Below are 16,207 nucleotides of genomic sequence, written 5' to 3'. Positions count from 1 at the left end.
CTCCTTCCCCTCTCTCTATCTCTGGCCCTCTCTGCACTTCACCCACAGTCTCTCTCCTTCCCTTTACTCTCCCTCTCCCCATCCGCCTTCTTGTCTTCCCAAGAGGAAAGGACAGAGTGAGAGGGGGAAGGGTAGAGAGAGGAGGTGAAGAAGGTGAGAGAAATGTGTAGCGAGAGGGTGAAGGGGAGAACAGGGGATTTGAATGGAAGGAGAGGGGGACGGGAGTGAGAGCCTGTTCTTGGGATGGTCTCTGAATTGTTTCATGCTTAAAAGAAAACATGTGGTGGATTAATGGCGAGTTCAGAAACAAAAACTAACTTTGCACAGGCCCCAGTGAGATTTGAACTCACGACCCCTGGTTTACTAGACCAGTGCTCTAACCCCTGAGCTATGGAGCCACTGATACAGGAGTGCTCTCATTCCCGTTAGTGCAACACAACATGGCTGATTACCTGACCATGGTAAAGGATAGCAAACTGAGAAAAACCTTGACAATGTCCAGACTCAGTGAACATAACCTCGCGATCGAAAAAGGTAGACACAGGCAGACCCGGCTACCAAGAGAGGACAGGATATGTTCTCATTGCAGTCAGGGTGTGGTGGAGACAGAGATGCACTTCCTCACAGCTTGTAGAAAATATCAGGGCATAAGGGAGAATTTCTACCCAAAATTCACAAAAATATGCCCGGAATTCAGATATTTGAATGATGACCAAAAACTCCCATACCTATTAGGGGAAGAGAAAAATTGTGTAACCTTAGCGGCACACTATGTTACAGCTTGCCATAAGCAGAGGTACAACCACTAAATGTAAGAAAATAGTATATACAAATTATATATGAATGTATATTTATACACTCAGGGATATATCTGTTTCTACACTGTATGGATAGATCAGTGTTTATGTGTTCAACCATGAATGTTTTTCGATGCTTTGGCAACATAAGATGTATATTGTCATCATGCCAATAAAGCGATTTGAATTGAATTGAATTGAACAGTGCTGTGCGTTTGAAGAATGAGGCAGGGCGCAGTTCACCACTCAGATTGTGTCTCATCCCCCGTTACCTGCCTCAGGCTCTTCAATAGTCACCTCACAACTACAATAGAGCAACTTTCCCAATCTAAAACGTCCCAAGGCAACTCAGTTACACTCTATCTCTCTCTCAGTCTCTCTGCCTCCTTCTTTCTATATTTCTCCCTCTTTGTGTCTCCAGCACTCTCTCTCTATCTTTCTCTCTATCTTTCTGTCACTCAATTCAATTCAATTCAATTCAAATCGCTTTATTGGCATGACAAGTTACATCTTATGTTGCCAAAGCATCGAAAACATTCATGTTTGTTCACAAAAATACCGATCTATCCATACAGTGTATAAACAGATATATCCCTGAGTGTATAAATAGACTTTCATATAATTTATATATACTCTCTTCTTATATTTAGTGGTTGTCCCTCTGTTTATGGCAAGCTGTAACATAGTGTGCCGCTAGTGTTACACAATTTCTCTCTTCCCCTAGTAGGTATGGGAGTTTTTGGTCGTCTCTGTCACTCCCTTTCTACCTCTTTCTCTTTTTCTCTGTGTCTCTCTCACTTTCTCTCTGTTTCTCACTCTCATTTTACCTCTCTCTCTCTCACTTGTTCTCTCTCTCTCTCTCTCTCAGTTTCTCTCTCTCCTCTCTCTTTCTCTCTCTCAATTTCTCTGTCAATTTCTCTCTCTCTCTTTCTCTCAGTTTCTCTCTCTCCTCTCTCTTTCTCTCTCTCAATTTTTCTCTGTCACTTTCTCTCTCTCTTTCTCTCAGTTTCTCTCAATTTTTCTCTACCTCACTTTCTCTCTCTCTCTCTCTCACTTTCTCTCTCTCGCGTTGACTATCTCAATTGCTCTCTCACTTGCTCTCACTTTCTCTCTTTTTCTCTCTCACACTCTCTTTCTCTCTCTCTCTCTCTGTTTCTCTCTCTCATTTTCTCTCTCTCTCACTTTCTCTCTATCTTTTTCTCTCTCACTTTCTCTCTCTCACTCTCACTTTCTCTCCCACTCAATTTCTCTCTCTCACTTTCGCTACCTCCTCTCTCTTTCTCTCTCTTTCACTCTCTCACTTTCTCTATCTCTCATTTTCTCTCCCTCCATCCCTTTCTCTATATCTCTCTTGTTCTCACTTTCTCATTCTCTCTCTCGCACACTTTCTCTCTCACTCACATTCTATCTCTCTTGCTTTATTACTCTCACTTTCTCTATCACATTCTCTACCACTTTCTCTCTCCCCCTTCCTCACTCTCTCTCACTCTCTCTCTTTCTCTCTTGCTCTTTTTACTCTCTCTCACTTTCACTCTCACTTTCTCTCTCACATTCTCTCTCTCCCTTTCTCTCTCTTTCTCTCTCTTACTTTCTCTCTCCCTCTCTCTGACTTGCACTCGCTCTCTCACTTTCTCTCTCTCTCCCCTTCTCACTCTGTCTCTCTGCTTCGCTCTCTCTCCCCTTCCACCTCTCTCCTTCCCTTTCTCTATCTCCTTCCCTCCTTTTCTCTCTGCTCTCCCTTCCAAATCTGTCTCTCCCATTTCCCCTCTCTCATTTCCCCCTCCTCCATCCGCCTCTCTCTCCCCTTCCCCTCGCTCTCCCTCCCTCCTCTCTTCTCCCTCTCTCTTCTTTTCACTCTGTCTCTCCGCTTAACTCTCTCTCTCCCATTCCGCCTCTCTCCTTCCATCTCTCCACTTCCCCTCCCTCTATTGCCTTCCCTCTCCACTTCTCCCACACTCTCTCCCCTTCCCCTCCCTCTATCTCCGTCCCTCGCTCCACTTCACCCACACTCTCTCCCCTTCCCCTCCCTCTATCTCCTTCACTCGCTCCACTTCACCCGCACTCTCTCCACTTCCCCTCCCTCTATCTCCTTCCCTCTCTCCACTTCACCCACACTCTCTCCCCTTCCCCTCCCTCTATCTCCTTCCCTCTCTCCACTTCACCCACACTCTCTCCCCTTCCCCTCCCTCTATCTCCTTCCCTCTCTCCACTTCACCCACACTCTCTCCCCTTCCCCTCCCTCTATCTCCTTCCCTCTCTCCACTTCACCCACACTCTCTCCCCTTCCCCTCCCTCTATCTCCTTCCCTCTCTCCACTTCACCCACACTCTCCCCCTTTCCCTTTTCTCTCTCCCTCCTTCTACTCTCCCCAAGAGGAAAGGACAGAGTGAGAGGGGGAAAGAGAGAGGAAAGGGGAGAGAGTAGGAGGAAGGGAAGTGGTGAGAGAGCGGGGAAAGTGTAGAGAGAGGAGGTGAAGGGGAGGTGGGGAAGGTGAGAGAGAGGCGGAGGGAGAGAGAGAGTGAAGAGGGATGTATAGAGAGAGGGTGAAGGGGAGAGAGAGAGAGGGATAAGGAGGAGAGAGAGGCAAAGAGTGGGCGTTCAGGGGAATTGAACAGAAGGAGAGGGGGAGGTGGAGATGGGGAAGGGAGAGAGAGCCTGTTCTCGTGTTGGGCTCGGAGCTATTTCATACTTAAAAGTAAACATGCTGTGAATTAACAGTGAGTTTAGAAACAGAAGCTAAATTTGTAGAGGTAGTGGGGAAAATGCTAGAGTCCATTATAAAAGATGTAATTGAATAGCACTTGGAAAACAGTGACAGGATCGGACAAAGTCAACATGGATTTACAAAAGGTAAATCATGCTTGACTAATCTTGACTAATCTACTGGAATTATTTGAGGATGTAACTGGTAGAATAGATAGGGGAGAACCAGTGGATGTGGTGTATTTGGACTTTCAGAAGGCTTTCGATAAGTTCCCACATAAGAGATTAGCATGTAAATGTAAGGCACATGGGATTGGGGCAAAGTACTGACTTGGATAGAGAACTGGTTGGCAGACAGAAAGCAAATAGTTGGAATAAACGGATCTTTTTCCGAGTGGCAGGCAGTGGCAAGTGGGGTACCGCAGGGGTCAGTCCTAGGAACCCAGCTATTCACAATATACATTAATGATCTAGACGAGGGAACTAGATGTAATATCTCCAAATTTGCAGATGACACAAAGCTAGGTGGGCGTGTGTGCTGTGAGGAGGATGCCGAGAAACTCCAGTATGATTTGGACAGGTTGGGTGATTGGGCAGATGTATGGCAGATGCAGTGTAATGTGGATAAATGCGAGGTTATCCACTCCGGTGGTAAAAACAGGAAGGCAGATTATTATCTGAACGGCAATCGATTGGGAGAAGGGGAAGTGCAACGAGATCTGGGTGTCCTTGTGCACCAGTCACTGAAGGTAAGCATGCAGGTGCAGCAGGCGGTTAAGAAGGCAAATGGTATGTTGGCCTTCGTAGTGAGAGGGTTCGAGTACAGGAGCAAAGATGTCTTGCTACAGTTGTACAGGGCCTTGGTGAGACCACACCTTGAGCATTGTGTGCAGTTTTGGTCGCCTTATCTGAGGAAGGATGCAATTGCCATGGAGGGAGTGCAGCGAAGATTTACCAGACTGATACCTGGGATGGCAGGAATGACGTATAAGGAGAGATTGGGTCGATTGGGCTTATACTCGCTGGAGTTTAGAAGAATGAGAGGGGACATCATTGAACTTATACATTTCTAACAGGACTAGAAAGACTAGATGCAGGAAGGATGTTCCTGATGGCGGGGGAGTCCAGAACCAGGGGTCACAGTCTAAAGATAAGGGGTAAGCCATTTATGGCTGAGATGAGGAGGAATTTCTTCACCCAGAGAGTGGTGAACCTGTGGAATTCTCTGCCACAGAAGGCAGTTGAGGCCAATTCATTAACGAGTTAGATATATTTCTTAAGTCTAAAGGGATCTGGGGAGAAAGTAGGGACCGGGTACTGAGTTGGAAGATCAGCCATGATCTCATTGAATGGCAGAGCAGGCTCGAGGGGCCGAATGGCCTACTCCTGCTCCTATCTTCTATGCTTCTCCCTCTCTCTGTCCCATTCCGCTTCTCTCCTTCCATCTCTCCACTTCCCCTCTATCTCCCCTTCACCCACACACTCTCTCCTTCCCCTCTCTCTATCTCCTTCACTCTCTCTCCCCTGCACCCTCTCTCTCCCTTTCGCCTCTGCTCTCCCCATCCTCCTTCTACTCTCCCCATCCTCCTTCTACTCTCCCCAAGAGGAAAGGACAGAGTGAGAGGGGGAAAGAGAGAGGGTAAGGTGAGAGAGTGAGCGAAGGAGGAGAGCGAGGCAAAGAGGGGGAGTACAGAGGAATTGAGCAGAAGGTAAAGGAGAGGTGGAGAGATTGGGAAGGGAGAGAGAGCCTGTTCTCGTGTTGGTCTCGGAGCTGTTTCATACTTAAAAGTAAACATGCTGTAAATTAACAAATTTGCATAGGCACCAGTGAGATTTGAACTCACGACCGCTAGTTTGACAAGACTAGTGCTCTAACCCCTGAGCTACGGAACCATCTGCATTGGATTGTTTCTCATTCCAGTTAGTGCTGTGTGTATGAAGAATGAGGCAGGGCGCAGTTCACCACTCAGATTGTGTCTCATCCCCCGATACCTGCCGCAGGCTCTTCAATACTCACCTCTCAACTACAATAGAGCAACTTACATGTATTAAAACGTCCCAAGGCAACTCAGTTACACTCTCGATAGCAAAATACTGCAGCTCACAGAAATCCCACTGTGCAGATAGAGGCCATTTCGGCCCATCGAGCCTGCACCGACACATATCCCACCCGATCCCCGTAACCCCTACACCAACACATAGTCCCACCCTATCCCCACGTCTTTAATCCCCCTAACACTAAGGGTCAATTTATCATAGCCAACCAACCTAACCGCACATCTTTGGACTGTGGGAGGATGTGCAAACTCCACACAGACGGTCACCCGAGGCCGGATTCGAACCCGGGTCCCTGGCGCTGTGAGGCAACAGTGCTAACCACTATGCCACCGTGCTGCTGAAAATCTGAAATAACAACAGAAAAGGATGGAAAAACTGAGCAGGCCAGGCAACATCCTTGGAGAGAAATTATAGAGTCAACGTTTCGGGTCCGCACTGAACACAGGGCTCACACAGAACACAAGGCCCGCACTGAACACAGGGGCCGTCTTTCTCTCCCCTTTTCCCCTCGTTCTCTTCTCTCCCTCTCTCCTCTTTTCACGCTGTCTTACCACTTCCCGCCTCCCTCCTTCCAGCTGTCCATTTCCCCTCTTTATCTCCTTCCCTTTTACTCTCTCCCTTTACGCCTCTTCTCTCCCCATCCTCCTTCTACTCTCCCCAAGAGAAAAGGACAGAGTGAGAGGGGGAAAGAGAGAGGAAAGGGGAGAGAGTAGGAGGAAGGGAAGTGGTGAGAGAGAGGGGAAAGTGCAGAGATGGGAGGTGAGAGAGAGGGAGACTTGAACAGAAGGAGAAGGAGAAGTGGTGATTGGGAAGGGCGAGAGAGATCCTGATCTTGTGTTGGCCTCAGAGCTTTTTCATACTTCAAAGTAAACATGCTGTAAATTAACAAATTTGCAGAGGCCCCAGGTAGATTTGAACTCACGACCCCTGGTTTACAAGACCAGTGCTCTAACCACTAGAGCTACAGAGCCACCGGCAGAGAAGTGTTTCTCATTCCAGTTAGTGCTGTGTTTTTGAAGAATGAGGCAGGGCGAAGTTCATCACTCAGATTGTGTCTCATCCCCCAATATCTGCCTCTGGCTCTTCAATAGTCGCCTCTCAACAACAACAGAGCAACTTTCACGTACTAAAACGTCCCAAGGCAACTCAGTTACACTCATCTCTCTCTCAGTCTCTCTGCCTCCTTCTTTCTATATTTCTCCCTCTTTGTGTCTCCACCACTCTCTCTCTATCTTTCTGTCACTCTCTGTCCCTTTCTAGCTCTTTCTCTTTTTCTCTGTGGCGCTCTCACTTTCTCTCTTTCTCTCTCCCTCTCTGTTACTTTTACTCTCTCTCCCCTTCGCCCTTCCTCAGTCTCATTGCTCTTCCTCCATCCGCCCTTCTCTCATCTATTCTCTCACACTCTCCACTTTCCCGCTCTCTCCCCTTCTCACTCTGTCTCTTGCCACCTTCCACCTCTCTCCTTCTGTAGGGGGGCATCTTTTAACTGGTTTACGGTAATTTGCCTGGTCAGGCAGCTTTGCCCGCACCCTGACCAATGCCAACCTTTTACCTGGTTTACGGTAATTTACCTGGTCAGCAGCCTTTGCCTGCTACCCTTAAACCAATTCAAACAGCGGTTTCGAATCGCTACCCCACCTTCCAGTTCTGACTGAAGGACTTATAATTAATGATATATTAAAAGCGGACAACTGGTCTGGGTGTGAGAAAGTCAAACTTTATTAAACTAAAGAAACTGTAATCAAATTTAAACTATACCACATGAACACAGTAATTACAGTAACATTGCTTAAATGGGGGATGGCAGACGGCAAAAACGAGGGATTGATGGCTACAATGTTGATTAAACAATCTTAGCAATTTCCCCTAAATCACCCCCCCCCCAACTCCTGACTAGGTGGCCTTGCTGAGGAGTCAGAAACCCTGCTCACCTGTGGTCCAGCGAAGTAAGAGAGAGAGATAGCTTCTCAGGAGCTAGCTTTTATATCCTGCCAACTCCTGTTTGGCACTGAAAAAGGTCTGTGTGCAAAATTCGCGCCCAAAAGTTCCAATACACAAAAGAAAGCCATGACTGGCTGATTCAAAGTGACTGATTTAATGTGTCTGCACTCTGGGGCTGAAGTGTACCCGCCCACATCCAGAGTTCACCTGGGCTAAAACAAAAGGGAATCCAACTGCCTTATTGTTTAGAATTGGGTGATTCAAAAACCCATTCATTCCTAAACTGTTGCATATCAAAAGTCCTTTTCCTGAGTTTAGATGTTTCAATTGTGTGTAAGTGCTTTGAATGGGTTTGGAGTTTCTGTGTAAATAGAAGCCAATTGTTCTGCCGTTTCGGTTCAAGTGGGCTAATCCCTGAAGTAAATCAACATCCTGCAGTTTCGTATAAACAAACCTTGCCTCTCCACAAAAGGGAAACTCCCTGGTTTGATTGACAGGTCTTTCACACAGACACATTACAAGCTGTACAAGCTGCTTTTCCAAGCCGCACTGTTCTTGGCCAATGCTTTCTGACGGCCATTTTAAAACCTTTTTGTGATGGACCAGGCTCAAGGGCACAAATTCAAATCAAATGTACTGTCTTAATGTGTGCGAATATTTCCACGGAACTCCTCGATTCCGGTGTTGTCCACGTGCTGTCCATCTCAGAGCAGTCTTTCGTGGCTCTGAGTATGCTTTAAAAACATTGATCCAACCCAGAGGCAATTCAAAACACATAATTCTTCAACCACGATGTGGACCAATATTTCCCGATCTTCAAGGAAAATAGGGGAATTTTGCGAACCCCTACACTTCCCCTCTCTCTATCTCCTTCCCTCTCAGCCTTCCCTTCATACTTCTCTTCCCTCCCCTTCTAACTCTGTCACTCCCTCTTGCCTCTATCTCCTTCCGTCCCCTTCTCTCCCTTCCCACTTTGTCTCCCCTCTCTCATTTCCCCCTCCTCCCTCTGCCTCTCTCTCCCCTTCCCCTCGTTCTATCTCACCTTGCCGCTCTCGGCATCCCCCCTCTCCAACTCCGACTCCCACTTCTGCCTCTCTCTCCCTTTCCCCTCATTCTCCCTCCCTCTTCTTTCTCTGCTCTCCTCACGCTGTCTTACCACTTCCCGCCTCCCTCCTGTCCACTTCCCCTCTCTCCATCTCCTTCCCTTCACCTCTTCTCTCCCCATCCTCCTCCTTCTACTCTCCCCAAGAGGAAAGGACAGAGTGAGAGAGGAAAGGGGAGAGATTAGGAGGAAGGTAATTGGTGAGAGAGAGGCAGGCAAAGAGGGGGAGTGCAGGAAAATTGAACGGAAGAAGAGGGAGAGGCGGAGATTGAGCCTGTTCTCATGTTGGTCTTGGAGTTGTTTCATAATTAAAAGTAAACATGCTGTGAATTAACAAATTTGTAGAGGCACCAGTGAGGTTTGAACGCACGACCCCTGGTTTACAAGACCAGTGCTCTAACCCCTGAGCTATGGAGCCACCTGCACTAAAATATTTCTCATTCCAGTTAGTGCTGTGTGTTTGAAGAATGAGGCCGGGCGCAGTTCACCACTCAGATTGTGTCTCATCCCCCGATACCTGCCTCAGGCTCTTCAATAGTCACCTCTCAACAACAATAGAGCAACTTTCACGTACTAAAACGTCCCAAGGCAACTCAGTTACACTCTATCTCTCTCTCAGTCTCTCTGCCACCTTCTTTCTATATTTCTCCCTCTTTGTGTCTCTACCACTCTCTCTCTATCTTTCTGTCACTCCCTTTCTTGCTCTCTCTTTATCTCTCACTCACATTCCCTCTCTCTCACTTTCTCTCTCTCTATTTCTCTTTCTCACTTTCGCTACCTCCTCTCTCTTTCTCTCTCCCTCTCCCTCTCTCCTCTTTGCTTCCCTCTTTCTCTCCCATTCCGCCTCTCTCCTTCCATCTCTCCATCTCCTTCCCTGTCTCTCCTTTCCCCACAGTCTCTCTCCTTCCCCTCTCTCTATTCCTTTCCCCACACTCTCTCTCCTTCCCCTCTCTCTATCCCTTTCCCCACAGTCTCTCTCCTTCCCCTCTCTCTATCTCTGGCCCTCTCTGCACTTCACCCACAGTCTCTCTCATTCCCTTTAATCTCTCTCTCCCCATCCGCCGCCTTGTCTCCCCAAGAGGAAAGGACAGAGTGAGAGAGGGAAGGGTAGAGAGAGAGGGGAATGTGAAGAGAGAGGGTGAAGGGGAGAACAGGGGAGTGAGAGCCTGTTCTTGGGATGGTCTCTGAATTGTTTCATACTTAAAAGAAAACATGCGGTGGATTAATGGCAAGTTCAGAAACAAAAACTAACTTTGCACAGGCCCATCAAATGAGATTTGAACTCACCAACCCTTGACTTTACAAGATCAGTGCTCTAACCCCTGAGCTATGGAGCCACCGATACAGGATTGATTCTCATTCCAGTTAGTGCAACACAACATGGCTGATTACCTGACCATGGTAAAGGATAGCAAACTGAGAATAACCTTGACAATGTACAGACTTAGTGAACATAGCCTGGTGATCGAAAAAGGTAGACACAGGCAGACCCGGCTACCAAGAGAGGACAGGATATGTTCTCATTGCAGTCAGGGTGTGGTGGAGACAGAGATGCAGTTCCTCACAGCTTGTAGAAAATATCAGGGCATAAGGGAGAAATCCTACCCAAAATTCACAAAAATATGCCCGGAGTTCAGAAATTTGAATGACGACCAAAAACTCCCACACCTATTAGGGGAAGAGAGAAATTGTGTAACCTTAGCGGCACACTATGTTACAGCTTGCCATAAACAGAGGGACAACCGCTAAATATAAGAAAAGAGTATATACAAATTATATGAATGTATATTTATACACTCAGGGATATATCTGTTTCTACACTGTATGGATAGATCAGTGTTTATATGTTCAACCATGAATGTTTTTCGATGCTTTGGCAACATAAGATGTACCTTGTCATCATGCCAATAAAGTGATTTGAATTGAATTGAATTGAATAGTGCTATGTGTTTGAAGAATGAGGTAGGGCGCAGTTCACCACTCAGATTGTGTCTCATCCCCCGTTACCTGCCTCAGGCTCTTCAATAGTCACCTCACAACTACAATAGAGCAACTTTCATGTAATAAAATGTCCCAAGGCAACTCAGTTACACTCTAACTCTCTCTCAGTCTCTCTGTCTCCTTCTTTTTATATTTCTCCCTCTTTGTGTCTCTACCGCTCTCTCTCTATCTTTCTCTCTATCTTTCTGTCACTCAATTCAATTCAATTCAATTCAATTCAAGTCGCTTTATTGGCATGACAAGTTACATCTTATGTTGCCAAAGCATCGAAAAACATTCATGTTTGTTCACAAAAATACCGATCTATCCATACAGTGTATAAACAGATATATCCCTGAGTGTATAAATATACTTTCATATAATTTATATATACTCTTTTCTTATACTTAGTGGTTGTCCCTCTGTTTATGGCAAGCTGTAACATAGTGTGCCGCTAGTGTTACACAATTTCTCTCTTCCCCTAGTAGGTATGGGAGTTTTTGGTCGTCTCTGTCACTCCCTTTCTACCTCTTTCTCTTTTTCTCTGTGTCTCTCTCACTTTCTCTCTGTTTCTCACTCTCATTTTACCTCTCTCTCTCACTTGTTCTCTCTTTCTCTCAGTTTCTCTCTCTCCTCTCTCTTTCTCTCTCTCAATTTTTCTCTGTCACTTTCTCTCTCTCTCTTTCTCTCAGTTTCTCTCAATTTTTCTCTACCTCACTTTCTCTCTCTCTCTCTCACTTTCTCTCTCACTTTCCCTCTCTCGCGTTGACTATCTCAATTGCTCTCTCACTTGCTCTCCCTCTCTCACTTTCTCTCTCTTTTTCTCTCTCACACTCTCTTTCTCTCTCTCTCTCTCTGTTTCTCTCTCTCATTTTCTCTCTCTCTCACTTTCTCTCCCTCCATCCCTTTCTCTCTATCTCTCTTGCTCTCACTTTCTCGTTCTCTCTCTCGCACACTTTCTCTCTCACTCACATTCTATCTCTCTTGCTTTATTACTCTCACTTTCTCTATCACATTCTCTATCACTTTCTCTCTCTCCCTTTCTCACTCTCTCTCACTTTCTCTCTCACGTTCTCACTCTCACATTCTCTCTCTCACTTTCTCTCTCACATTCTCTCTCTCTCTTTCTCTCTCTTTCTCTCTCTTACTTTCTCTCTCCCTCTCTCTGACTTGCACTCTCTCTCTCACTTTCTCTCTCTCTCCCCTTCTCACCCTGTCTCTCTGCTTCGCTCTCTCTCCCCTTCCACCTCTCTCCTTCCCTCTCTCTATCTCCTTCCCTTCAATCTTCGCTTCCCTCCCCCTCTCCCCTTCTAACTCTGTCACTCCCTCATCCCTCTATCTCCTTCCCTCCTTTTCTCTCTCCTCTCCCTTCCCAATCTGTCTCTCCCATTTCACCTCTCTCATTTCCCCCTCCTCCATCTGCCTCTCTCTCCCCTCCCCTCCCTCTATTGCCTTCCCTCTCCACTTCACCCACACTCTCTCCCCTTCCCCTCCCTCTATCTCCTTCCCTCTCTCCACTTCACCCACACTCTCTCCCCTCCCCTCCCTCTATCTCCTTCCCTCTCTCCACTTCACCCACACTCTCTCCCCTTCCCCTCCCTCTATCTCCTTCCCTCTCTCCACTTCACCCACACTCTCTCCCCTTCCCCTCCCTCTATCTCCTTCCCTCTCTCCACTTCACCCACACTCTCTCCCCTTCCCCTCCCTCTATCTCCTTCCCTCTCTCCACTTCACCCACACTCTCTCCCCTTCCCTTTTCTCTCTCCCTCCTTCTACTCTCCCCAAGAGGAAAGGACAGAGTGAGGGGGGGAAAGAGAGAGGAAAGGGGAGAGAGTAGGAGGAAGGGAAGTGGTGAGAGAGCGGGGAAAGTGTAGAGAGAGGAGGTGAAGGGGAGGTGGGGAAGGTGAGAGAGAGGCGGAGGGAGAGAGAGAGTGAAGAGGGATGTGTAGAGAGAGGGTGAAGGGGAGAGAGAGAGAGGGGTAAGGAGGAGAGAGAGGCAAAGAGTGGGCGTTCAGGGGAATTGAACAGAAGGAGAGGGGGAGGTGGAGATGGGGAAGGGAGAGAGAGCCTGTTCTCGGGTTGGGCTCGGAGCTATTTCATAATTAAAAGTAAACATGCTGTGAATTAACAGTGAGTTTAGAAACAGAAGCTAAATTTGTAGAGGTAGTGGGGAAAATGCTAGAGTCCATTATAAAAGATGTAATTGAATAGCACTTGGAAAACAGTGACAGGATCGGACAAAGTCAACATGGATTTACAAAAGGTAAATCATGCTTGACTAATCTTGACTAATCTACTGGAATTTTTTGAGGATGTAACTGACAGAATAGATAAGGGAGAACCAGTGGATGTGATGTATTTGGACTTTCAGAAGGCTTTCGATAAGGTCCCGCATAAGAGATTAGCATGTAAATGTAAGGCACATGGGATTGGGGCAAAGTACTGACTTCGATAGAGAACTGGTTGGCAGACAGAAAGCAAAGAGTTGGAATAAACGGGTCGTTTTCCGAGTGGCAGGCAGTGGCAAGTGGGGTACCGCAGGGGTCAGTCCTAGGAACCCAGCTATTCACAATATATATTAATGATCTAGACGAGGGAACTAGATGTAATATCTCCAAGTTTGCAGATGACACAAAGCTAGGTGGGCGTGTGTGCTTTGAGGAGGATGCCGAGAAACTCCAGTATGATTTGGGCAGGTTGGGTGATTGGGCAGATGTATGGCAGATGCAGTGTAATGTGGATAAATGCGAGGTTATCCACTCCGGTGGTAAAAACAGGAAGGCAGATTATTATCTGAACGGCAATCGATTGGGAGAAGGGGAAGTGCAACGAGATCTGGGTGTCCTTGTGCACCAGTCACTGAAGCATGCAGGTGCAGCAGGCGGTTAAGAAGGCAAATGGTATGTTGGCCTTCGTCGTGAGAGGGTTCGAGTACAGGAGCAAAGATGTCTTGCTACAGTTGTACAGGGCCTTGGTGAGACCACACCTTGAGCATTGTGTGCAGTTTTGGTCGCCTTATCTGAGGAAGGATGCAATTGCCATGGAGGGAGTGCAGCGAAGATTTACCAGACTGATACCTGGGATGGCAGGAATGACGTATAAGGAGAGATTGGGTCGATTGGGCTTTTACTCACTGGAGTTTAGAAGAATGAGAGGGGACATCATTGAACTTATACATTTCTAACAGGACTAGAAAGACTAGATGCAGGAAGGATGTTCCTGATGGCGGGGGAGTCCAGAACCAGGGGTCACAGTCTAAAGATAAGGGGTAAGCCATTTATGGCTGAGATGAGGAGGAATTTCTTCACCCAGAGAGTGGTGAACCTGTGGAATTCTCTACCACAGAAGGCAGTTGAGGCCAATTCATTAACTATATTCAAGAAGGAGTTAGATATATTTCTTAAGGCTAAAGGGATCGGGGGAGAAAGCAGGGACCGGGTACTGAGTTGGAAGATCAGCCATGATCTCATTGAATGGCGGAGCAGGCTCGAGGGGCCGAATGGCCTACTCCTGCTCCTATCTTCTATGCTTCTCCCTCTCTCTGTCCCATTCCGCATCTCTCCACTTCCCCTCTATCTCCCCTTCACCCACACACTCTCTCCTTCCCCTCTCTCTATCTCCTTCACTCTCTCCACTTCACCAACACTCTCTCTCCCCTACACCCTCTCTCTCCCTTTCGCCTCTGCTCTCCCCATCCTCCTTACACTCCCCAAGAGGAAAGGACAGAGTGAGAGGGGGAAAGAGAGAGGGTAAGGTGAGAGAGTGAGCGAAGGGCAAAGAGGGGGAGTACAGAGGAATTGAGCAGAAGGTGAGGGAGAGAGAGCCTGTTCTCATGTTGGTCTCGGAGCTGTTTCATACTTAAAAGTAAACATGCTGTAAATTAACAAATTTGCAGAGACCCCAGAGAGGATTTGAACTCACGACCGCTGGTTTACAAGACCGGTGCTCGAACCACTGAGCTACGGAGCCAGCTGCAGAGGAGTGTTTCTCATTCCAGTTAGTGCTGTGTTTTTGAAGGATGAGGCAGGGCGCAGTTCACCACTCAGTTTGTGTCTCATCCCCCGATACCTGCCTCAGGCTCTTCAATAGTCGCCTCTCAACAACAATAGAGCAACTTTCACGTACTAAAACGTCCCAAGGCAACTCAGTTACACTCATCTCTCTCTCAGTCTCTCTGCCTCCTTCTTTCTATATTTCTCCCTCTTTGTGTCTCTACCACTCTCTCTCTATCTTTCTGTCACTCTCTGTCCCTTTCTAGCTCTTTCTCTTTTTCTCTGTGGCGCTCTCACTTTCTCTCTCTTTCTCTCTCCCTCTCTGTTACTTTTACTCTCTCTCCCCTTCGCCCTTCCTCAGTCTCATTGCTCTTCCTCCATCCGCCCTTCTCTCATCTATTCTCTCACACTCTCCACTTTCCCGCTCTCTCCCCTTCTCACTCTGTCTCTTGCCCCCTTCCACCTCTCTCCTTCTGTAGGGGGGCATCTTTTAACTGGTTTACGGTAATTTGCCTGGTCAGGCAGCTTTGCCCGCACCCTGACCAATGCCAACCTTTTACCTGGTTTACGGTAATTTACCTGGTCAGCAGCCTTTGCCTGCTACCCTTAAACCAATTCAAACAGCGGATTCGAATCGCTACCCCACCTTCCAGTTCTGACTGAAGGACTTATAATTAATGATATATTAAAAGCGGACAACTGGTCTGGGTGTGAGAAAGTCAAACTTTATTAAACTAAAGAAACTGTAATCAAATTTAAACTATACCACATGAACACAGTAATTACAGTAAAATTGCTTAAATGGGGGAAGGCAGACGGCAAAAACGAGGGATTGATGGCTACAATGTTGATTAAACAATCTTAGCAATTTCCCCTAAATCACCCCCCCCCCCAACTCCTGACTAGGTGGCCTTGCTGAGGAGTCAGAAACCCTGCTCACCTGTGGTCCAGCGAAGTAAGAGAGAGAGATAGCTTCTCAGGAGCTAGCTTTTATATCCTGCCAACTCCTGTTTGGCACTGAAAAAGGTCTGTGTGCAAAATTCGCGCCCAAAAGTTCCAATACACAAAAGAAAGCCATGACTGGCTGATTCAAAGTGACTGATTTAATGTGTCTGCACTCTGGGGCTGAAGTGTACCCGCCCACATCCAGAGTTCACCTGGGCTAAAACAAAAGGGAATCCAACTGCCTTATTGTTTAGAATTGGGTGATTCAAAAACCCATTCATTCCTAAACTGTTGCATATCAAAAGTCCTTTTCCTGTGTTTAGATGTATCTATTGTGTGTAAGTGCTTTGAATGGGTTTGGATTTTCTGTGTAAATAGAAGCCAATTGTTCTGCGGTTTCGGTTCAAGTGGGCTAATCCCGTAAGTAAATCAACATCCTGCAGTTTCGTATAAACAAACCTTGCCTCTCCACAAAAGGGAAACTCCCTGGTTTGATTGACAGGTCTTTCACACAGACACATTACAAGCTGTACCAGCTGCTTTTCCAAGCCGCACTGTTCTTGGCCAATGCTTTCTGACGGCCATTTGAAAACCTTTTTGTGATTGACCAGGCTCAAGGGCACAAATTCAAATCAAATGTACTGTCTTAATGTGTGCGAATATTTCCACAGAACTCCTCGATTCCGGTG

At 46.9% G+C, this 16,207-nt stretch overlaps 2 non-coding genes across 2 annotated transcripts; both read right to left on the bottom strand.

The window, feature by feature from the left end:
• Positions 1-325: 325 nt before the first annotated feature.
• trnat-agu (transfer RNA threonine (anticodon AGU)) lies at positions 326-398 on the bottom strand. The gene has a single exon. It is a non-coding gene; the product is annotated as a tRNA-Thr (tRNA).
• Positions 399-8,946: 8,548 nt separating this feature from the next.
• Positions 8,947-9,019, bottom strand: trnat-ugu (transfer RNA threonine (anticodon UGU)). The gene has a single exon. It is a non-coding gene; the product is annotated as a tRNA-Thr (tRNA).
• Positions 9,020-16,207: the final 7,188 nt, after the last annotated feature.

This window comes from Somniosus microcephalus, unplaced genomic scaffold (genome assembly GCF_052327205.1).
Source record: "Somniosus microcephalus isolate GS21.2 unplaced genomic scaffold, FLI_Smic_1.0 unresolved_chr2, whole genome shotgun sequence".
NCBI classification, from domain to species: domain Eukaryota; kingdom Metazoa; phylum Chordata; class Chondrichthyes; order Squaliformes; family Somniosidae; genus Somniosus; species Somniosus microcephalus.
This window is presented reverse-complemented; position numbering and strand designations above follow the sequence as displayed.